Source organism: Centroberyx affinis, unplaced genomic scaffold (genome assembly GCF_046629955.1).
Source record: "Centroberyx affinis isolate AG114_WGS23_722 - 3 ecotype Tasmania unplaced genomic scaffold, CSIRO-AGI_Caff_v1 ptg004326l_1, whole genome shotgun sequence".
Taxonomy (NCBI): Eukaryota; Metazoa; Chordata; class Actinopteri; order Beryciformes; family Berycidae; genus Centroberyx; species Centroberyx affinis.
In genome coordinates this window covers 1-25,602 of record NW_027282033.1, presented here as the reverse complement: position 1 = coordinate 25,602, position 25,602 = coordinate 1, and the positions used below count along the sequence as shown (strand labels likewise).

Here is a 25,602-nt window from a genome sequence, read left to right as displayed (position 1 = left end):
CTGTTGTCTATGGAAGGTGACATCACCTGGCACAAACACCAGCCAATAGCAGACAGCCAGTGCAGTACCCTACTTTTCACCATTAGGTGTCAGGCTTCACTAAAGATTTGGGTGGGTTTAGTTACTCTTTAAAGGAATAGTTCACCCAAAAATGAAAATTCTGTCATTATCTACTCACCCTCATGCCAGTTGAAACTCTGATGAAAGTCTGTTAGTCCAACAATGCCGGAGCTTCCTAGCAGCTTAGCATATCTGGAGACTTGGATTATGCTTCACAAGCTGTATTTTGGAACTCTAAAGACAGGTCCTCAAAGACCTCAATTGTTTTGGGCAAGGCTGCTACGGACTCATCCTGGGACGCTCTGGGAGTGTTACGTAGACTATCACAGTGGTTCTGAACGTGTGGTCCGAGGACCCCCAGGGGTCCTTGAGGGCATTTCAGGGGGTCCCCAGCAAATTGATCAATTGTTAAACTTCACCATTGTTTAATTAACACAATTAAAGAATGTGGAAGAATGACTGTTTTGATCATAGTTTCACTGTTATCTTTCTACCTACAATACAGATAGTCATGGAATTCTGGACAAAATCATATCTAACAATAAAAATATTCTCAGATTTGGGTACAAGAGACAAAATCTCATTAAATGGGGTCCATGACCCAAATATGTACTAAATTAGGGGTCCTTGATATGAAAAAGGCTGAGAATCACTGGACTACCAAACTTCACCAGAGTTTTAACTGGCATCGGGGTGAGTAGATAATGACTGAATTTTTATTTTTGGGTGAACTATTCCTCTAAATCAAACATACTTTAAGTACTTCATATATCTGAATCTCCTAAACAGCACACAGGTCCCGTCCCCCCTGTGGTTCAAAGAAATATTGTCACCATTCATTTTCATCTAAAAAAAATACCAGTTATCCAGGACGTCATACAATGTTTTAATTAATCATGATTGTTGCACTATAGTGGCACGGTGGCTCAGTGCTGTCGCCTCACAGCTAGTAGGGTTCGAATCTCTGCCCCGGTCCTTTCTGTGTGGAGTTTGCATGTTCTCGTGTTCGTGTGGGTGTCCTCCCACAGTCAAGACATGCAGGTCAGGTGAATGGAAGACTCTAAAATTGCTCATAGGTGTTCATGTATTTTTGCGTAATGTGGCACTAGTAATTTAGGCACACGATGTATAGAATGTCTAGTTACAAATTCTATGACATTCTGGGTTCTGGGTGAACTGGTAGATATTTAGATTGACTAAAAGTGTGGAATCAAGCCTTCATGTAAAATCTTGAAAACACTAAAATACACATTGTGTGTGTGTGTGGGGTCAATTCACAGTCGGGCATAAATCAACAAGCCATTCAGCCAATCACCAGAACAAATGAACAAATGAATCAAATCCCCCCAAAAAATCTAAATGCTGTGATTGGTTGAGCAGAAACTCAGTTCACATGATACCACTGGTCCAAGTCAAAGCCGTGCAAGCTCCTTAACCAATCAGATCAACCTGTGCTTTCTTGTCATTTGCCAGCTTAGCCGCCATCCACTCCAACCACATCATGCTAGCATTGGCCTGTTGGCTTGTTTTGTCATTTGATGTTCATGCAAGAAGAGTTATGAGCGTTTGTCTGTGTGTCTGCCTATCTGTTGGTTACTTTATACTAGATATAATAATATAATAGAGTTAGACCGATGTATGATGCCAATATTGTCCTTTTATTAAAAATGGGATCTGGTCCAGTCAGTGTGGTCCACTTCTGATATGATGGAAGTGATGCAGTTTGATTAATTACATATTTATTGTAGAATTGATCAATACTACACTGGTTGTTGGGGGGAATTGCTTGGGTTGCTGGGAATCTCTTAAGCTGAATTGAGATTCCACTGAAATTTGCATGAACATGTTTTATTAGTAATAGTATCATCCTGGGTTTCAGTGGAGAGTTTTAGTGTCCCATGGTCTAAATGCTATTTAATAGGCTTTTCTACCCTGACAAGAATACAATTCTGGGGTTAAACTCTTTTTTACGAAAGCGTAATGCATTCACTTGAGAAAAAAAAGCCCTGTTTTTCTGAATTAATGAGATAATTATCTCAGAATTCTGAGAAAAGTTTTCATGGGAAAAAAAAATTCTGCTCTGTTTTTCTGATTTAACGAGATAATTATCTCAGAATTCTGAGAAAAGTTTTCATGGGAAAAAAAAAATCTGCTCTGTTTTTCTGAATTAACGAGATAATTATCTTAGAATTCTGAGAAAAGTTTTCATGGAGAAAAAAAAAAAATTCTGCTCTGTTTTTCTTCATGGAAAAAAAAATTCTGCTCTGTTTTTTTGAATTAACGAGATAATTATCTCAGAATTCTGAGAAAAGTTTTCATGGAGAAAAAAAAATAATTCTGCTCTGTTTTTCTGAATTAATGAGATATCTCAAAATCCCAAGAGAAGCTCTCATTCCTACTTGAGAGCTCGATTTCATGGAAGCAAACATGTCCCGCCTGTTTAGTTTAATCCATTTTTATTTGTAAAAAGCAAAATAAAACTGGATTAAACTAAAAAACAGCAGAATTATTTTTTTTTTCCCATGAAAACTTTTCTCAGAATTCTGAGATAATTATCTCGTTAATTCAGAAAAACAGGGCAATTTTTTTTTTCTCAAGTGAATGCATTACGCTTCTGTACTTTTTGGCATGTAAATGGTCAAATTTAGATTGATTGAATATTGGCATAAATATCGGTTATCGGTAGCTTCAATCCAAAAATATCAGTATCAACCTTCAAAAATGCATGTCAGTCAAGCCCTAGTTTACACCCATGCAGGGAGGATTACTTAGAGTGACGTGAAAAACAATCCTCTTCCTCAGACCCTCTAAATCAGATGACTGTTCGTCTACAGAGGAGAGGAGCAAGACAAAACGTTACCCACAGATATATACTCAGATCAATAAGAGACAAATCTGTGATAGCCACAAAATTGTATTTGTCAACCATTATATTGTTTGTAGCCATGAGGAAATGAATTCACCCCAGTTATACACATTCTTTATCACTTTGGTAACACAATACTGCATACTTTTACACATTTTATTTGAAAGACTACAGTAATAAACATTTAAAAAATGATGCTTGGAGAACGATGGTGTAACCCACATAATAGATTTTTGTTTGTATGTACACATTGGAATTGGTGAGAACATTACTCATGTCTGTATTGTTTGTATTTTGTTTCTAAGTTGGTTTTATTGGTAACACTTACAATAAGGGTCACTAAGTTAAGGGATAGTTAATGCTTAATAAGCATTAACTAACCCTTAATTAACAGTTAACTAATGTGTCTGGTAATCATTTACTAATGGTGTTCATGTTAACTAAGGTATTCATTTATACATTATTTAATAGTCATCTCTATAAACGATTAAATAATGTATACATTAATACCTTAGTTAACATGAACACCATTAGTAAATTACACATTATTTAACTGTTAATTAAGGGTTAGTTAATGCTTATTAATCATTAACTAACCCTTACTAAGCATTAACTAACCCTTAATAAGCATTAACTAACCCTTAACTCAGTGACCCTTATTGTAAAGTGTTACCGTTTTATTCTGTGTAATGAGAAACTATTTTTCTGTTCAATATTCAATATTACGAATCCATAATATTCATATTATGCACATAGTATAGAATGATGGCAACAAGATAGGTTAACAGTTATGATATTTCCTCTGGCCATGTCTGTTGACAGGTCAGGTTTTTCTGTTCCCTTTTTTTCCTTATTAACTTATTGATGATACTTGAACTGATTTAGATGGCTGCACTCCGCGGTGTGTTTTATTTAACCTTTATTTTACCAGGTTGTCTCATTGAGATGCAAGGTCCAAATAATGGCAGTGCCAGCAGCAATGTTACATGACACAATAGATACAAAATTAGATACATAATCACATTAAAATATGGTAGGCCAAATCTTGGAACCGACACCCTCACACTCAGCTTTCTGCACTCTCTTTGGGTGTACTACCCAAACTCACCTCTCCTATTTTCCCCTGGAACTTACCACTCACACTTGAACCCTGTCCAAACACACACACACACACACACACACTGTTCTATACAATTTAATAGGTGCACCCGGGGTAGACAAACTTACTGTATTACCCAGGATTTAGATACTGTGAACAGAATTTGGTCATTACCATTGCTAATAGTGAAAGGTGCTCATTGGTCATCAGAACAATGTAACGTTATGAAAGGCAATACCAAACCAGCAAAAAAAAAAAAAAATTGCCTATTCAAAATTTTGTAGCTGCACAAAGCCACTACATACTCGGATCTAAATGCTGTTTCAGAGAATTTGAATTTCATTAGTATTGGACACAATGGAGTCGTAGTGCCTAAATGCTGTTTGAGAGAAAGCTATAAGGCATGACAGTGTGAATGCATTGAAGCTCATCCATGACCACTATTCAACATCATAACACCAGCTGTACATCAGCCGTTGAACACAACTGCTAAATGGAAAATCAACTTCTTTGGTAAAGAGAAGATCCTAAACCGGTTACTGAAGTTTACTGAAGAGGGTTAACATGTTTGAAGTGATTTTTCCATCAGCCTTTCACTCCTTCCACCATCTGCTGTTGCCACCAGAAACTCTGAAAGCTTAGCTCCGTTTGTGCAGGAAGAACAGCGGCATCCTCCCTCATGACACAAAGCAAGAGTGCTGCACGAGCTTCTGGGTGCAACAGATAGAAATCCTGTTCAGGAAATAGAACTTTCAATTCAATTCCATTCAATTCAATGCTGTTATGATCTTGTGTGTGTGTGGGGTGGGGGTGGGTGTTGACATACTATGTTGTGTTCTCTCTCTCTTGTGCTCTCTGCATCGTACGGAGTGTACGGAGCCCCCCAAGGGTTACGGCGAGAATTTTTTTTTTGCGTTCCCTCGCAATATGTTTTGCGTTCCTATGCAACATTGTCATTTCATCTTTCTTCTGGAGAGACCTCTTAATCGAAGAATTCGTTTAAATTTACTTTCACTAATTCCATAACCATGCCTATTGAGCAGTAGTACTATATCAGCATACTTAACGCCCAGTTCAAAGAAAAACTCAATGAGCTGATCCATACTGGGGCGGTGCGCTGGGAGCATCTGAGCGGAAATAGACATATGGCTCAGAAGGAATGGAAGAAGAAAAGTATTGCGAGGTAACGCAAAACCTATTGCGAGGAAACGCAAAAAAAAAATATTCTCGCCGTGACCCTTGGGGGGCTCTGTAGGAGTGTGTGTCTAATGAGTTACAGACTGTGTGTTGCTGATTGGTCTGATTCCGACTGCTGATTGGTTGGTGATGAGCCAGCCCTAGTATTTAAGTCAGCCCAAGTAGTGACTGAGTGCTTTCACACTTTGTGTTTAATTATTTAAACTACTTCAGATACTACTGTAAATAGTACTGCAACTTCTACTACCACTACTATCACTACTACTACAACTGCTACAAGTACTACTGCTACTACTACTTCTACTGCTGGTACTGCATTACTACTATTACCACTGCTACTACTGCTGCTGCTGGTTTTACAACTACTACTACTGCTACTACTACTACAATTGCTACTTCTACTATTATTAATACTGTTAGTCCAAATACTTCTACTACTCCTACTACTTCTGCTATATTACTACTACTTATACTACTGCTCATACTACTACTACCTTTTAAAATATTACTACCTATTCTTCAATACAGACCTTTTGGCTAACAAATAAATTACCTAAAGACATTTAAACTCTAATGAATTCAACTCCGTAACTTTTCAAACTGAATCAAGCACACACAGTTTCAAAGGAAAAATGAACCGTCCCAATGTATACTAATGTCTCAAAAATGTATGTGGTGATTATTTATTGATGCTAAAATTAACATAAAAACTTCTTGTTGGCAGGAATCTGAATACATTTTTGAGTCTCACTTTGTTGCCTGTTACTGGGTGTACTGTCCTCGCTGAGGTGTCGCAACTCCAGCCAGACAGCCAGCCAAACTCCATACACACGACACAGGAGTCAGGATGTAGCGCTCTAGCTCCAAATTTTATTCCAGACTCAATGTCCATGTAATTATAAATCAGGAGTGAAACTAAAAAAGTAGCAAAGCACAACACAATTAACATGATGTCCTCTATACATAGTAATGCCAAAATAACAAACAAGCCAACATACACTATTGTTAGCTGCTGTGCGTGAATTTCCACAAAATGCATCCCAAGACAACAAAACACCATTGCTACAGCATGCTAGCTGTATACAGAATCTCAATAGCATTAGCATAAACTTGCATACAAAAAAATAAACATTACATTTCTACTATCACCAAAATACTTGCTAATATCTCTAGATGAACTGCAAAATACGCATATAATCAACTCACAAGCAATGCCTCCACTGGGAAAACAACCGGATGGCATCAGATTCAAACTCGAGCTCCTGACATGCAACTCTAGCCCTCCACTAGACAAGAGCTCCGTTTCATCAGTCATTTAACCAGCCCTCCTTCACTTCCCTTCGGCACTTGGTAATACGTAGCACCATACATAACGCGAGTGTTCACTTACAGAACAGGGGTGCAGGGTCCGAGGGGGAGCAGAATATTTGAAATGGAATGCACTTGCCCTTAAGCAGGCCTAATAATTAATAATAAGAATAAATAATAAAAATTACAAAGAACAATAAGTAAGGAAATATTGCAGATGAGTTCATTTCATGAATATGTCTACATCCTCTAAATTTTGTTTGTTTACTTGTATTTATATTTATCACCTGTTCGTGCACCGGAATTGACGGACGATGACAATGCATCCTGGGAAATATGCGCTTGTGAAGTCTACATCGTTGTTGACTCGCTCCCTCGGCCCTTGAAGGGTCAATCTCAGAAAGTTCACTTGAGTTATCAGAGTAATGGAACGACACTTAAGATGGCGAGGGGGATTCCCCCAAGGGGAAGTGCCGAGGGGAAGTCAACGAGGGCCGGTTGAAACGACTAATGAAACACACCGCATGTGCTCCCCAAACGTCCTGTTTCCGGTCTGCACAGGAAGTGATGCGGAGTGGTGAGTATTTACCGTGAAAATACAGCAGGGGGCGCTAGACTAATGAAAAACATAGAAAATATTTAGAAAATGCAGAAAACACACAGAAACTGCCTGGGGGGCAGAATACTGGGAGTGTTGCCCATCTACTTTGTCCAAATAAATTGCCTAGTGTATCACCTCCTTAAGACCAATAGTGTAGCAAAAGACTACACTACACTACACTACACTACACTACACTACACAGCAGTACTGGCAAATGGCTTCCTCCCCCTATGAGTCAGAGCCTTCATGTAGAGTCGTATTATGCAACAGTGACAGTGTTGCATTCAAGATAAGCATCACATTCTCATATTGTTATCTAAAGTCTGAAACAGGACATTGAATAACTGATTTGTTATAGAGGCTAATTCAGAAGGTGCTGCTTACTTATTCAGAGACATAAAAGAAAAGAACAGAGTAGAATTGAGCAGGATAGAAAATAATAGAATACAGCAGAACAGAACAGAGAAGAACAGAGTAGTTATTTTCTGCCTGGAGGGTCGACCTCTTTTGGTTCATTGACCTCTACGTCATTCTCTCTTTTTGTGCTCTTGCATAACCATAGTTAAGAGATACACAGAGTGATGAATAATACATAGAAATAGCATTGCTCTCTCATATTAGCTTGCTAGCTAGTAGGAAGACAGATATTAAGGGTGGTTTAAAAGAGATTAGTTGAAAGAAATGCCGGCCCTCATGATGTCCTTTCGTCTTTTTAATACATGGGCAGCTAGTATGCACAAAAGAGATACATACAAGAAAGGAAGAGAGAGGGATAGAGGGAGACAGAAATACAGGACACAAGGAAGAGAGAGGAAAAAAATGTCTTGGTGAGAAAGAGACAGGGCCGAGAGAAAGACAGAAGATGGAGAGGTTGTGGAGACAGAGGGACTGGTAGGAGAACACAAGGCTGAGGGTTGGAAACAAGGGAGAGAAAGTCTGACTTGGTGAGAGAGAGCGAGAGAGAGAGAGAGAGAGATGAGTTGCAAGTCGCATGTTCTTTTCTGAAGTGTTTTAAAAAGCAGCTAGCCTCTTGGACATTGCTTAGTTCGATAACCATCCAGAGACCCGCCATCACATGAACATCACATCAACCTCTGCATGACTCTATCATCACATACACGGATTTCAAGATCCTTGTCCAAAAATCTGCTATATGAACTACGAAGACTGTGTCTACAAATAAGTTACAAGTCCCACAGGGGGTGGAACAATGAGAGATCATTGGGCCTCATTCACTAATATGTGCATAGAAATGTTCTTACTCAAAATTACGCAAAATTACCGTCGGATTCATGACACATGCGCACCGGCCAATTTTGTTCCTACCACCGTGCGTATGTTAGTGAATCAGAATCATTCTAAATTGTCAGGTGCGTGCCCGCTGTTTGCAATCAGCATACTGCGACACTCCCATTTCTCTATATAAGGACAATACATTTGCCTAGAGGTGTATCATGGAGAAAGCATCCATAAGTGGGATACTTCCAAGAAATGAGGGTGAAAGTGATGACATCCAGCAAGGACTTTCACCCAGAAGTAATTTATTTCAGAATTGAGCGCAATGAAAACCTAGTGAAACGAATTTCCTGCAGATGACATCAGGCCTTAACTCACAATGCCAAAACCAAGATCGCCAGTAAAATGGACAGTTTTCTTTGTGGCATGTATGTGACATGCACGTGCACTCGCAATAAGTCCTGGAACAACTGTGTGATGTCCGATTTGTGTGTAGTACCTGCTCACACAAACCACCGAAGTTGTGCGCTGACTCTGGGACTGAACGGTAAGAAAGGAAAGGCAACCCGTGCGTAAAACTAAAAAAAAAATAGTGCAGAAAGAAATGCCACAAATGGAAAAGCACATTGCCATATTTGGAGCGGCAGCGCTGCGAACACTGGACATGTCACATTATATGGTTTTGTTTTTAATCTTTGAATCAGTTCAATTGTGCAATTTTACTTTTATTTACAAAAACACAGCATGCGTAAAAGCACATTGGAAATATTTGGAGAGGGGGGCACTGGACACAGGCACATTCACCATCGTTTTTGACAAGAAGGTGACAAGAGGGGCGTATTTATAGTCATGTGCATAGTTCATTTTGGTAGGAGACAAGGCGGGACTCTGAAGATGCGCTCTCTCCTGAAGGCACGGGCTGCAATATCTTCCAGCAAGGCTAGATATGCCATCTTAACACTTGCTTGGAGGTAAATCGGAGTCTTTTATATACCCTGCATGCCTTTTAATAGGCTACCAATTAACCAGTTGGCTACCAATTAACATTGGCTAACATTGGCTATTCTCATACTCCATTGTAAGCTAGGACTGGGACACTCAGTTTTTATAGTTTAATATTTTAATTATGACAATAATTGATGAGGTTGAAAGGGCATCAATTTCATGGTTATTTAATACATTTGGCCAATGCATTAGTAAATTAACGGTTTTAAATATTGTTGTCTATTAAAGCCTTTTTTAATGAATGTGGTTTTAATATGCTATGCATTTAGTTAAAAGGTGTGTGTTTACATTTTCTAAGACAGCCGGGCCTTCATCATTTGTGAGTATGCATGGTCTGAGGCAGTTCTAAATTTGTTCGCAGAGTACGAACAAATTCAGGTAAGAAAATATTGATGAATCCCGGATCTGTGCGTAAAATGTTCGTACGCACGGTTTAAGCACAGATTTGTGCGTACGCACTGTTTGTGAATGAGGCCCATTGTGAGGAAAGATGAAACGATGGCCACAATTCTAGAAGAAGGGGGAAAAAAATCCCTAAGGGGAAATCAAGGAAAGGTAAACTGGAGGACTTTGAGTTCATGCTTTGTGTCATGGGCTCAGAGGAGCCCTTATGCCGCTTTTCCACCTCATGGTACCGGCTCAACTCGACTTGACTCGCCTTTTTTGGTTTTCCATTGGGCAAGTACCAGGTACCAGGTACCATATTACCTAGTACCTGGTACTTTTTTTGGTAGCACCTCCGTCGAGGTTCCAAGCGAGCTGAGGCGATATCAAAAGGTGACGTGAAAACACTGCAGACTACTGACTGGTCAGAGAGAATCGTCATCATTGCGCGACACGGGACATCCTGCATAAATCCGCCATATTTAAATAGCCAAACTACTGTAGCGGCCGCAATTTTTTAACTTAATTTAACGTAACTTAATTTTAATTTAATTAACTACTATTAAATGGCAACCCGCAAAACCACGCCATGGTGAAATGAGGAGGTGCAGACAATCCTCTGTTTGGTTGCTGACGAAAAGATCCAGCAAGAGATGGGGCGATGCGTAACGAGAAGAAGTCTCTCAACTGTTGGCCGCACACGGCTACCAAAGGACATTCTAACAGCGTAGGGAAGAGTTAAAAAAACTTGAGACTCGAGAAACTCGAGTCCCCCCCCCCCCATTGAGGAGGTACTATCTGCAGTGGAAAACCAAGTGGTACTACCAAAAGCGAGTAGAGTCGAGTCGAGGTGAGTTGAGCCAGTACCATGCGGTGAAAGAGCGGCTTAACAACTACAAGTTTGTATGAGACAACCAAGCGTCCGCTAGATGGCTCCAAATAGCCTCCAAACCCAGGCCACCTCCATGCTAGACAATGGGACCACAACCTAACTTCTCACTCAAAATATAAAGTCTCAGTAGCTCATTTCACTTCTTCTAATGTGTGTCCTTTTTTCAAAATGATTGTGTCATTAACAGGATACAACGGTTATAATCTGGGGTTGTTTTCCTAGTGATTGACAGGTTGCTTGTCCATGGATCGACAGGTCGCCGATTACGGGCCAATAGCAGGCGCCGCTGAGGCACAGTGGCTCTGCGGACGACCCCCGGCTTCGCTCTGGCTGCACTGGCGCCACAAAATGTCAACATGGTGACAACCGTAAACCAAATCTGTCACGGTTCTGTCATGTCTTGCCTTTGTGTTTTCCTTGTTTCTGTGTTTCCTGTCTGCCTTGTGTCTCCGCCTCCTGGTCTATCTCTCTTCACCTGTTCCCTCCTCCTGCTCCCACACACCTGTACCTCATCACTAATCACCCATCCCCACAGTATATCTACCCCGGTTCACTATCCACTCTTTGTCAGTTTGTCTGTTTTGCCTACCCGTTCTGTTTTGCTTCCTGTTTGTTACCTGCTCTGTTCCTGTTCCCGTGTCCCCTGCCTTGTCACCAGTTTTTGGACTTCTTGCTTTGTTGCCAGCCAGGTTGGGTTTTTGTCTTCCTTGTTTGCCAGCCTGTTGTGGTTTTTGGTTTTTGGTTTTCCTGTGTTTGTACTTTGCTTTAGTTATTTATTAAAGTCCCTGTTTTCGTTAATCCCTGCCTGCCTGTCTGCATTTGGGTCCTCACCACACCTAACCCTGACAGTACGAACTGACCAAGATGGACCCAGCAGACAGGTCCCCTGCCTCTGCAAATGGAACAGAGATGATTACCCTGTTTGCCTACTTTGCCCGGCAAGCAGCCTTGTCTGCTAGCAACCAGCCAGCTAGCCACCAGCCTAGGCCGCAGCAGCAGCCAAGCTACCAGCCCAAGCCACAGCAGCAGCCGTGCTACCAGCCCAAGCCGCAGCAGCAGCCGAGCTACCAGCCCAAGCCCCAGCAGCAGCTGAGCTACCAGCCCAAGTCCCAGTCTGCTAGCTTTGGGCCTGCTAGCCACCAGCCTGCACTCCAGTCGGTTAGGCTCGGGTTTTTGAGCCTAAAACCTGCCTGTCCTGACCTGGCTTTCCTGGAACCCCTGGCTCCTACCACAGATCATCTGGGGAGCCGCCCTGATGCCCAGCGGTCGTCCTTTGAGGGGACTCGTCTTGCCTTTTTCACGGGGACCCGTGGAGGCACCAAGAGGCGGCGAGGTCCCCGTGGCTCCCGACGCCACTGGCTCAGTCAGCAGCCCAGTGCCACTACTGGGGTCCAGTCAGTCCCTGTTCCCGAGCCGCGGCAATCCCCTGTTCCTGTTCCTGTCGGGCCGCGGCAATCCCATGTTCCTGTTCCTGTCGGGCCGCGGCAATCTCCCGTTCCTGCTGGGTCGCGGCAATCCCAGCTTCATGCGCCGCGGAAGCGCCCTGTCGCCGAGCTGCGACATTCACCTGTTCCTGCGCCTCGGCTGGTCCCTGTTCCTGCGCCACAAAAGCGCCCTATCGCCGAGCTGCGACAGTCACTTGTTCCTGCGCCTCGGCTGGTCCCTGTTCCTGCGCCACGAAAGAGCCCTGTCGCCGAGCTGCAGCAGTTACCTGTTCCTGCGCCGCGGAAGCTCCCTGTTCCCGCTGAGCCGCGGCAATCTCTTGTTCCTGTTGGGCCGCAGCAATCTCTTGTTTCTGTTCCTGTGCTGCAAGAGCCTTCTGTTCCTGGGCTGCAAAAGCCTTCTGTTCCTGTTGGGCTGCAAAAGCCTTCTGTTCCTGTTGGGCTGCAAAAACCTTCTGTTCCTGTTGGGCTGCAAAAGCCTTCTGTTCCTGTTGGGCTGCAAAAGCCTTCTGTTCCTGTTGGGCTGCAAAAACCTTCTGTTCCTGGGCTGCAAAAGCCTGCTGTTCCTGTTGGGCTGCAAAAGCCTGCTGTTCCTGTTGGGCTGCAAAAGCCTTCTGTTCCTGTTGGGCTGCAAGAGCCTTCTGTTCCTGTTGGGCAGCAAGAGCCTTCTGTTCCTGTTGGGCTGCATGAGCCTTCTGTTCCTGTTGGGCTGCATGAGCCTTCTGTTCCTGTTGGGCTGCATGAGCCTTCTGTTCCCGTCTCGCAGCAATCCGCTGAGCCAGAGGTGCAGCAAGTTTTTGGTCCTGTTCTGCTGCAGTCAGCTCTGGCTGTGTGTCAGCAAACCCCTGTTTCCCTACCTTCACCGGCTCGCCTGCCGGGCTCCCAGCTGACACAGCCTGCACTGCAGCCAGATTCCCAGTCGTCGGCCGCATCTGTCGACGCCCTGCCATTCCCCGTCGGCCATCTCAGACAGCCGTTTCCGGCCTCCGGTCCTGCACTCCAGCCGTTTCCGGCCTCTGGTCCTGCACTCCAGCCGTTTCTGGTCTCCGGTCCTGCACTCCAGCCGTTTCTGGCTTCCGGTCCTGTTTTCCTGTCCCCGGCTTCCGGTCCAGCATTCCAGTTTCCGGCCTCCGATCCTGTACTCCAGTCTCCGGCCTCCGATCCTGTACTCCAGTCTCCGGCTTCCAGTCCTGCTTTCCTGTCCCGGCTTCCGGTCCAGCATTCCTGTCTCCGGCCTCTGGTCCCGCACTCCCGCTGCCAGACTCCAGTCCTGTACTCCTGAAACAAGAAGCTGACCTCGCAGCCTGCCCCGACCCGCAGCCGAATCTTCTGGTGTCGGCTGCATTCCCTGACCTCCAGCTGCGTCGTCGACCTGAGCGGTTCCGCCTTCGTCGTCGACCTCCTGAGCGGTCCCGCTTACATTACCGGCCTCCAGAGCTGTTCCGCCGCTCTGGTTGTCCTCCTGCCCGTCTTCCAGAGCTGTTCCGCCGCTCTGGTTGTCCTCCTGCCCGTCCTCCAGAGCTGTTCCGCCGCTCTGGTTGTCCTCCTGCCCGTCCTCCAGAGCTGTTCCGCCACTCTGGTCGTCCTCCAGAGCTGTTCCGCCACTCTGGTCGTCCTCCTGCCCGTCCTCCAGAGCTGTTCCGCCACTCTGGTCGTCCTCCAGAGCTGCTGCGCCTATGTGTCCGGCCTCCAGGCCGTCCGCCTGAGGTTTCCTGCTCGGCCTCCGTCCAGCCTCCAGGCCGTCCGCCTGAGGTTTCCTGCTCGGCCTCCGTCCAGCCTCCAGGCCGTCCGCCTGAGGTTTCCTGCTCGGCCTCCGTCCAGCCTCCAGGCCGTCCGCCTGAGGTTTCCGGCTCCATCCTTCTGTTCCCAGGCCACTTGTCCCTGAATCCCTCCTCCGGACCCCCTCCACCCACCCTGCTCGGTGTTCCTGGCCAGCCTGGTGGGACGTCAGGAGCCGTCCCTTAAGGGGGGGGTACTGTCACGGTTCTGTCATGTCTTGCCTTTGTGTTTTCCTTGTTTCTGTGTTTCCTGTCTGCCTTGTGTCTCCGCCTCCTGGTCTATCTCTCTTCACCTGTTTCCTGCTCCCACACACCTGTACCTCATCACTAATCACCCATCCCCACAGTATATCTACCCCGGTTCACTATCCACACTTTGTCAGTTTGTCTGTTTTGCCTACCCGTTCTGTTTTGCTTCCTGTTTGTTACCTGCTCTGTTCCTGTTCCCGTGTCCCCTGCCTTGTCACCAGTTTTTGGACTTCTTGCTTTGTTGCCAGCCAGGTTGGGTTTTTGTCTTCCTTGTTTGCCAGCCTGTTGTGGTTTTTGGTTTTCCTGTGTTTGTACTTTGCTTTAGTTCTTTATTAAAGTCCCTGTTTTCGTTAATCCCTGTCTGCCTGTCTGCATTTGGGTCCTCACCACACCTAACCCTGACAAAATCTTTTGGCTTCAAAGCGGTCACACTCACTACGTCCGTCTTTTTTTTTTATAGTCTATGGAGACAACGCATCATAAAATCCTTAGATTGTACATTAGCCAAAAAAAAGTGATAACATTTGTCCAACCCTTTGTTTACTTTTTGATTGCAGGTTGTGGCTTTAAGGAGGCGAGGTGATAGGTGGCAGGAATGAAGGACCAAAAAATTGTTAAATGTTGAAATTTATTGAACCATGTCTGTACCTAGACCCCCCTGCCCCACCAATATATAATTACTGCTCTGTGTCTTAGTTGGATGACATTCACTAAATGCATTGCTCATAAACATACAATAGGTGGCAGTTTAATAATTGTGGTTGGAGCCTTCATATCAATAGAAATTATATTTAAGGCCCCCAATATCAATAGAGGCCGTGACTTGGCCCCCATAATCATTCTAATCTGTGGCCTACGGTTAGGGGCCTGAGGTAAGTGTGTGTCAGGGTTCTGTCTGGTTGTGCATTTCAAATGTAATTAGTGAAATGTTGCAAAATGCATTGAACATGGATGTGAGACTCAGAATCTTTTGGGGCTCCTGGTGGTCTGGGGTCCCCGGGCATGTGCCCTGCATGCCCAGTCAGTAATACAGGCATGACTGCTCCAGGGGATTTCACTGATTAGCAGAACACCTTCATATGCCTTATTATATATCCTATCATTCATTCAAGTGTAACGTTAAGAAATGGCTTATTGAGAACCAACAATGTCAACACTGATGCTGTTTTTATCCACCTTTAACATGACTGTACTCATACTGTACCTGTATCATCTACTATTTGATTTTGTCCACTCATGTTGTTTAACTGTATTGTATGTGCTTTTTATTACAATGATGTTTTTAGCTATTGTATGTTATATTATTCTAGGATGCCTAACAACATCAGGCAAAGGGACTGCCGATGAAAACTAGCCTTTGGCTAACTCGGGTACCTTTACATTTGTTCGAATGTTGATTAATGTACATTGTCCCTTTTCAAAAAAATAAATTGAAATATGCCTTCAACCAGAGAGGAGAAACTATTCATTAAAATCATTGTCACACATAGACCTCAATGAATGGAGGTCTATGTGTGACAGTTGCACTGTAACAGGAACATATCAATCTGCCAGGTCTTTTGAATACGTGGATAGGTCTGCTACATTGGCTTGATTTGAATCTTAAAAAGCTGTGGAAAGTCACCTAAATTATTTTTAGGAAGCAGAATTGAATAAGGCCCTTGTCTATCACATTGCCACTGAAGTCACCAGCTGACTGGAACTCCTGCAACAAGTCCCTCCAGTAGTCCACGTTCTGTCTCCGGTAGATCCCCCACCAGCTTTTGATCCTTTGGTTTGTACTCTTTCCTTGTAGGATACGAGGACCGCGAACTGTCCCGGTGTGATCTTCGTTGAGAAAGTGCTGCAGTCTGTTCAATCCCCTGGTCCAATCATCTGGTCTTATTCATTGGGCATCCCCTTCGCTCACGGACCACACCAATCAAGTACACTGCAATGACTCCGGTGTTACTATTTGTGAGGTTTGCTTATATCCACATTATGTGACAAATCCATTTTTGCACCTGTTTATTCCAATGCCAAAGGGTATTCGTTTATCATAGGAGTCCATATGCCACATGTAATTAGGTCCAGGGAAACTGTAATGTCACCTCCAAAGTTTTCTACCTCTTCTTCGCTGCACGCCTTCTGGGTCCACAGTGTCTGCTGCCCCGGGCCTCTTGTCTGGTTTGCAGTGAAGCTGACAGCATCAGATGCACTTAAGTGAACTCGTCGATGAAGTCGTAGCCTGTCCAGTCTCCTTCACAAATGACTAATTTGAATGTTATCTATAATAGAAAGGTACAATGCCATTTCTGCCTGTGTCACACCTTGATTAAAGTAAAATCTGATGCATTGATCGACTGCATTCTCTTCTCTGGTTTGGCTCCACTATCAGACTTACTAGACTTGCCTTCACAGCAATGGGACAAAAGTTGTTATCTCCAGATAACGAGATAATGGAGATGGGATCTGGAGATAACAGCTTCTGTTACCTCATGATAATGAGATAATTAAATCATGATCATGCTTAAACAAAGGTTGATATCTGGAGATTACGTTTTTAAGTTATGATCTTGAGTTAAAAGATAACAGGGTTAAAAAATATATAATATACTGTATATATACCATGGTTGCTCTCATCTACAGTATAGCCAGTGTTGGTTGTTTAATTCCCCACCAAAGGGGGGACTATGGATCGGTCTCCGTCCTTTAGTTCGTTCGTTAGTTAGTCACACTGTAACGTTGACTTTGTGCCGCTAGGGGGCGGCATTGACAATGAATGGGGACTCAGTGGTAAAGCAAGTCATACAGTTAAAGACCCTATAGACAACTTTTTTGCTTTAACTTATAATTATGAAGTAAATGTTGATTGCGCATTGTAATGGCTATATAATAATGACACCATCGGCGTTTAGATTGGTTCCCTATACACTACCCTCTATCATAGCACTGAGATCGGGGTTTCTAGTTGGTATTGTTTCTTGCTTTGGACAGTTGCCAGGCTGCTGGTGGTAGCGTTAGCCATGTTGCTAACGTTTCTGACTGCTAGCGGTAGCGTTAGCCATGTTGCTAACGCTACCGCTAGCAGCCAGAAAACGAACCAGGAGCTACAAGAAAGCCAGGACCAGCCAGAAACAAACATCTATGTTTGATTCTGGAACAAAGGAAACAAACATCTAACTATGTTTGTTTCTCGCTGCTAGCATTAGCTAGCTAACGCTAGCAGCCAGAAACAAACAAATTATCCATTGTCCGTTTGATAATCTAAACAAAGAACACATTTTCTTGCAGTGGCCTTTCTAAAATGAGCAGTGGTGAAAGTTACTATATTGTGTTATGATCAAGGAGTTTATAAGCAGAGAGATGGTTTGTTCTATTGCACGGAGCTAGGCTCTAACAGAAAGCAATCTGGTTGTCTTTGCAACAGCGGCGCAAACAACAATACCACTTGGAAACACTAGGGGGGACAACGGGGGAAAGTTGAAAAGTTGTCTGTATCCACTTTAAAGTTATCATACAATGTGAGGGACAATGAATGGGGACTCAGTGGTAAAGCAATACAGTTAAAGTTATCATAGGTAACATAATAGTCTACACACGCTACACACGCTACACACTTGATGAGACATCAGACTGGGTTGATGTGTTGAAGTGAGAGTCAATGGAGAATTTTTGGGCAAACCTCTAACCACAAGACACTGTAGTTATTGTACAGTTGTTGGACTGTTGTAGGCTATTGTTATTACCCTCATCACTGCACTACCACTGTGCCGTCAGTGTTGACTACTTCATATTACCACTTACCTATTGTGCAATACCATATATCACTTATCATTATTATTCATAACACTCACGCTCCTGGTGTTGTATGTTATATTGTATATTGTATTATAAATTGTACTGTAGTGTACATTGTGTAATGTACGATTGTATGTATTGCGTATTGTAGTTCTTATATTTTGTACTGTATTGAGTAAAAACAGGACAATTACAGTTACTACATTTCAAGATATATAACCTGTAAGCCTAATTCTGAGGAGAGGAGGCAACAGAAATATATGGTCAATCTGTCCTTTCATTGTCCCATACAAAAATGCTTATACAATTTCACTCATATTTCAAGTACACTCAGCAATCACTGACTAACCCAAGGGTGGAACTACATCACTGGTGGGGGACAACATGTTTACTATTTGCTTGTTTCCATAGTCTTAGACACTGAGTCAAGAGCAGGCTCCAAAATGCTACTTAAACCACTGTACACCAAAGTTATTTGCACATACCATAGGTTTTCATTTTAGAGTCGAGTAGACTTTTCATCACCACGTATGCCTACCATTCGTTAGAAGACATTTAGTCTGACATACTCTCACATTTAACAACAATCTGTCTTACCAGTTTTTAGTCCCAGAGGTGCTCACATTTTAAGATTCTGTTAAGCCTGAGAATCATGCAGCGTCACACATTAAAAGACTCCAGCAGGATTTTTCAGACATTTGGTAGTAGTTCCTTGCTTGCATCACGCAGGCTTTCAGTGCATGTGAAGGATTATACAGGCTCAAATCACTGATAATGGACTATGATGCTTGAGTGTGAATGAAGCTACAGCATATCCCTCCTCCACCATCTACACACACATACAACAAACCACACATACACAACACGCAGAGAAAGAGATAAATGTAGCTAGGTCACTACTCTCATTCTCTCCACAGCTCCACCAGTTTCTCCTCCAGTCTGGCGGTCCAATGGAACCAGGACTGGCGCTTCCCTGCCGGCATCGCCAAGTTTACTATTCTGTCTGTAGAGCCTTGTCACCTGTCACTACAGGTGCTGATGTCAGCCAAAGACAGCCACCTATTATAAATTCTCTTATCTTTTGAGCCAAGACTAAAGACTTGAGATAATATTAAACATGTTTGAAGATGGTTCAGACTGAGTTTTCCACCTAATGATTGTCGTGACAGGAGCACGCAGCAACTACCGTGATTTTATTCTGACTCTCAGAAAATGTGTCTAAAACCATGAAATTGCTTCAAATATTGTCTAGTGTAAGTTCAGCATTAGTGTCATTGTCAGCCATTGTGCCATTGCACAGTAAATTGCAGTTTTCAAGTCAGTAAATCAATGTAAACAAATCCCCTAGTGGGGTTAGAGTGTTTCACTCTAACACTCTTTTATTTTTTTAATTTGATGTGTTGTGATTTTTATTTTTTTTATTTCTTTTTATTTCTTGAATATGTTTTTATTGAGACTTGTTACATGTGTTATATGTCTTGTTATATATGTTATGTTTTGTTGTGTGTGGACCCCAGGAAGAGTAGCTGCTACATTAGTGGCAGCTAATGGGGATCTGAATAAACGAATAAACAAGGGAGCACCATACTGTAATTACAGAATGGGGGTTTGATACAACAGAACGCTGAGAATATAAACCATGCCAGTTTCACTTACCACCCTTCTTCCTCCTCAGTGTGGCTAGACACAAAGAGAGCAGAAAAAAGTCATAAAATGAAACTAAACAGGATACCTTCAAATAGACAAATGAAGCAAAGAGCAAGCATGCCAGGCTGGAAAAATTATAACCTTGTTATGGACAACGTGATGACACATAGGCAGATGTATAAGGCAATTTATATAGCCAATATTGCCTTCATGTTGGCATTGGTAACTGGGATAAAAATTAATGTGGATAACATATTGGGCAATAAGGGACAAAAGCATCTGTTGGTCCTAATTGCTGACAGATTTGCCGCAACATGCCTAAAAATGTTGCCTATGTATCATGTCTTAGACAATACCTAGTCAATAGCAATCAGTACACCAGACCCTGATTTAGCCCAACTCCTCAGTGAAAAAGGCAAAGGAAATAATAATTAAATGCTTTTGGCTGCAGTGAGACATTTCCAACAATTTATAGTTGATTGCATAAAATAAATTAAAAAAATGAAGTTTTGAGGGTCAGTTTAAAAGAGGTTCTTGTGTATCAAGTATCCCATAAAGCATGCAGCTGATCTTACTGATCTGCCACAGAGGAATGAGTGAGAAAAATCAAAAGGTGATATGCAGGGAAAAGTTTGAGCCAGTAGAAAGGAGGCAAGGAGGTGGGAAAATAGGACAGCATCAGTGTGGATTATAAGGAACAGAAGTACAACAAAATGCTGTTCATAACTGTTAGACACAATACTCATCTACTGTGGCTCAAACTAATGCCAAGGCATCAAGGCTTTTAACTTTATGAACGGTAAGAAATAAAATGTATTATTAATTAGTTATTAAATAAGTTTAGATGTAAATGAGGGGGAATCCATCCCTCTATTTCAGAGGGATGGATGGTGGGGTTAGGTGACCCTCTAGCACAGAGGTTCTCAATTGTTTTTCAGCCAAGGACCCCTTACAAGATAGAGAATATACCGGGGACCCCCTCATTCTGATTTGTGATTTTGGGCTATATAAATAAAAACTGACTTGACTTGACATGTATGTCCCTTGGAATAATCTGACGTAGCCTATTTTTTACACTTCTATAGTCTTAGTTATGTGAAAGAACAACACAAGAGAAATGTATTAGAAAGATATAAGATATATATTAAAAATATTTGCACCATCTCAACATTGAATACCCATAAAACAATCAATCATTTAGCTGCAAGTAACACTATACCTAAACAAAATATCAAAGGGAAATCAGGAGAAAAGTGCTTTTCAAAAAAACTTTTTTATATCATGATAATTTAAATGAATGAATCTGAAAACTTTTCACGGACCCCCTGGCAGAGTGCCATGGACCCCTGGGGGTCCCCGGACCCCAGTTTGAGAACCACTGCTCTAGCACACACATAAAAAAACAGTTATGACGCAATTTTTTCTTCCTCAACTACAATGTGATCTGTACTGGCCAATTCCCAGCCCTGGATGGATGACATGAAAAACAGCATATAGTAATACACTGTCAACATAATGTCTGTATTCTGTTGTCTCCTCTTGTTACAATACTCAGCTTTAGGTTTTTAGCATTGGAGTAACAGCTTTACATCTCAAAAGGCAGTTTAGAATTCAAATTCGTACTCTAATGGGATAATTTAATATGTAACAGAGAGAACAGAGAAAGAGGACTGTGATGTAAAATCAAATTGATTCTACCATGAGTATGCTGCATACCTGCATTATCCACTGTACAGGCAAGTATTAAAAAAACAACACCAAGATGACAAGATCACTTGGAAAAGATCTATTCAAATTCTATATGCTGTAAATGAAACACATATACTTACAGAACAACAAGAGGCTTAAACTGCTGGACCTGTCACATTTTTCTTGAATAAAAACTTTGGGACAGTCAAAAGGCCTTTGTCTACACATTCAAGACTTGACTGTAGTCAAAAGCGCCATAATAAAAGCTGGGACCAAGGAATGTAACCATGCTGTACAATTCATCAGTAAAATTGATTATAAAATGTCCATGTTAACTAAGGTATTAATTTATACATTATTTAATAGTCATCTTTATAAACTATTAAATAATGTATAAATTAATACCTTAGTTAACATGAACACCATTAGTAAATTACACATTTAGTTAAATGTTAATTAAGCATTAACTAACCCTTAACTTAGTGACCCTCATTGTAAAGTGTTACTGAACAAGTTATAAAAGGCTAACTGCTTTATTCTGAACTACTTACGGATGAGAAAGAGCTTTACAGTTAACACAAGAAAACAGACTTACAAAAATAAAGGCATAAATCACTTTATTCAAATAGGAAAAGGATGGAATTTGCCTAATTTAGGAGATATTTCTGGCAGAAACAACACTGATCAACTCTGGATTGATTCTCATAATTCAGAACATAATTAAAAATGACTCAGAAAAGTTTGATATTAGTTGCCATGTTGCCAACATTTTCATTAGCCTAATTATTAACATTGTATTCAGTGGAATATATAGAACCACCTCAGTTTTATCTTCAAGGTGAAGAAAGTTTTCAAAAATCCAACATTTAACATCAGTTAGAAATTCTTTTGCTTTGGGATTTACAGCCAAATACAGTTGTGTATCCTCAGCATACAGTTAAAAGAAATACAGTATTGTTGAATTTTATGACCAAGTGGGAGCTTATTGATAGGGAAAGAATAAGACCTAGGTCATCTAAATTGTATTGAGGAGTATATTGAACAAGGCAACAGAGATCATCCAATCTGAGAAATATGATTAACATTATCTAAGTGTCTATGTGTAAATTCTGGTTCAATGCTGATTCAACCTCTATCGTTCAGCAACAAATCAAGGCTTGGCCCTGCCTCCACTCTCCTCAAGCACATATATGTATGGCACATGGCACATTCCCCCTCTTTTCATCAACAATGAATGCACTATCGTTCGATGGACCCTTGTCGTGTTTAGGACACTGACATTAGCACGATTCGTGTTGTCTGCAGTTTTGTAGAAGATATCGAAGGTAAGGAGTTGCCACTTTGTGTCTGTTTTGTGTCCACTCCTGTTATAAAAGAAGGGATCATTGTTGTTGTAGCACTGGGATCGTAACATGGTGTATAGAGACTAGGGCTGAACGATTTTGAAAAAATATCTAATTGCGATTATTTTGACTGATATTGCAATTGCGATATGATATGCGATATTAGAGGGAATGATAATTTTTACATCATTATTCTCATTTTCATTGAAAAACGTATTAAAATGATTATGGTGTGATTTTTGCGGGGATCTGTAACAAACCAAACAAAGTGTGTTTTCTTCAAAATGTTTTCTTAAGTCTGTAGAATATGATGTGTAGGCCAGGACATCTCTGCAGCACGACAATATTTCATTTAAAATGGTATTTTGACACACATTTCGCCTTTAACAAATATTGCGCCTCCTGCGATTTGAAAATTGCAGTAGGCCATATTGCGATTTCGATAAAATTTCGATTAATTGCTCAGCCCTAATAGAGACAGAATTGTGAGTTTTCACACTTTCAATTGATGTATTGCATGACAAGAGGATTTGATGATTGAAAACTTCACAAAAAAAAGCTGTTTGTAGGATTATATACATGCCAAATTTACCAGAAAACCCAACTGGTTAGTAAAAAAGTAAAAAAAAAAAAAGTTTAGATATTTTTTTTTGGCAAGAAGCAAGGCAGAGACAAATTGCCAGATTTTTTAATTCCGTTAGCTGTAACAAACGCATTGAGCACAATAACAAAAAAAATTATTAGAAAATGTGGTAACACTTTACAATAAGGGTGACTAAGTTAAGGGTTAGTTAATACTTAATAAGGGTTAGTTAATGCTAATGTTAATGTTAATTAACCCTTAATTAACAGTTAAATAATGTGTAATTTACTAATGGTGTTCATGTTAACTAAGGTATTAATTTATACATTATTTAATAGTTTATAAAGATGACTATTAAATAATGTATAAATTTATACCTTAGTTAAAATGAACACCATTAGTAAATGATTACCAGACACATAGGACTTTTTTCTAGTGTGGTTACCTAACATATTCAGTAATGGCGCAACTGTTATTTATAAGTCACTTATTGTTGCTATTGGTTAGCTAGAAGGCTAACTAGTCAAGATGGCTGCATAGCTCACGGAGGACTGCTGATGCGTAACATTCAGCAACCTGCTGCTGATATTTACTAGTCATATTTCTATTTCTATTCTATGATTGTTATATTGTTATTACCTAGACCCCACTAACTTGATTGACCTTGGTCCAGGCCATTCTTACCTAGCTCTTCCAGCTCGGAGGTCATGGACTTGGATCTCATGGCCATGGACAAGGCTGCTGACGGGGCCCTCCTGGGGGGAAGTGGGGCTGGGAGTTCAGAGACACAAACACACATGAAAGTAGCATGTTTTTGAAAGCGTTCAAATTTCATAGTAAAATATTGATGTCACCGTGATCATCCTGGAAACGATTATCACTGAGGAATCCTGAGTGACTTTCAGTCAGTTAGATGTTTAAACCTGGGGACACACTACACAACCTAACACTGAAAAGACTGAACATCTCACACTTAATGAATGGCATTTGCAGATTTTTTTCATCTACCATTGTAGATCTAGAATTGTAGATTTAGATTTGTACATTTGACAACCAGTTAGAATTGGGAAACACACACTTGACAACCAGTTGGATTTGGGAAACACACACTTGACAACCAGTTACATTTGGGAAACATACACTTGATGACCAGTTGGATGGGTGTGTGAGTGGGAGGTGTGGGTGGATAGATAGAATAAATGTGACAAACCCTGGCAATTAAGCATTTAAAGACTACATACAATATTTTAAGTATGTTTTCACATTTTATGGAAGAGCAAGCTCAGATCTACAAAATGATGTGTTCTGCATTTAAAAGGAGGCTGCTATGTGTATCATTTTAACAACAATAAATCAATACCACAAATCAATACCAATAATTTTCAGAAATTAGATAGATAGATAGATGGATAGATAGATGGATAGATAGATAGATAGATAGATAGATAGATAGATAGATAGATAGATAGATAGATAGATAGATAAATACTTTATTGATCCCGAAGGAAATTCTGGTGTACAGTAGCTTCCAATATGTACATTATGAAATAGGAAAAAAGCATGATAAGAGACTAAAGACAGATAGGAATAAACAAAGATAAAAACCAGTCCAGGTAGAGACTGGGAAAGAAAGAAAGTGCCTGTGCAATCTGTAATCTAAACAAAGATAAAAAAAAAACAGTCCTGGCAGAGACTGGGTAAGAAAGAAAGAAAGAAAGTGCCTGTGCAATCTGTCGTATGTAGACTATAAACTATGCATATACAGAACTGGGTAAAACAGATCTAAAAATATATACATATATATACATATATACATACACACACACATACATCATCATATACTGTATAATATATATACACACGTACACTAGGGCTGCATGATTAATTGTATTTAAATCGCGATCTCAATTCATACCTCTATGCAATTTGGAAAAATATACTTCCTGTCATGGACTCTGCCAGAGCCTCCAGCCGACTTGGAAGTTGGAATTGTTTCACATTTATTCAAGTTGGGTGGTATTTATTGTAGAATTGTTCAGCATTATTCAAATTGCATGGCGTTTGTGGACAGGAAAATACATTTGTGATCATCTCCATTTACAAGTCGTGATATAGGCCTACATTTGTGAACATCCTTGTTTATTTAAGAGTTGTGATATACAATTGTGAAACTTGTTGTGTACTTTTATTTGTTTTTAAGACAAATCTGATTTAATAGGCCAGAAAGCGATTTGAAAGACAGAAATCTGGCTTTCAAAAAATGTCTAACTAATCATTGAATCAGTGGTATTCATCAACAACCCTATCAATGAGCCCTATCAATAGCTAAGTAATCACTGAATCATTGGTATCCATCTATGAGATAGTCTTTACATGCACCTTTAAATGTAAGTAAATAAAATTACATTTGAAAACTTGCTTATAGCTTATATTTTCATATATA

General features: G+C 41.2%; 1 pseudogene; it reads right to left on the bottom strand.

Annotated features, from left to right (window-relative positions):
- The window catches only part of LOC139664616 (SH3 and multiple ankyrin repeat domains protein 2-like), a 49,346-nt pseudogene extending 25,416 nt beyond the window's left edge, over positions 1-23,930 (bottom strand).
- Positions 23,931-25,602: the final 1,672 nt, after the last annotated feature.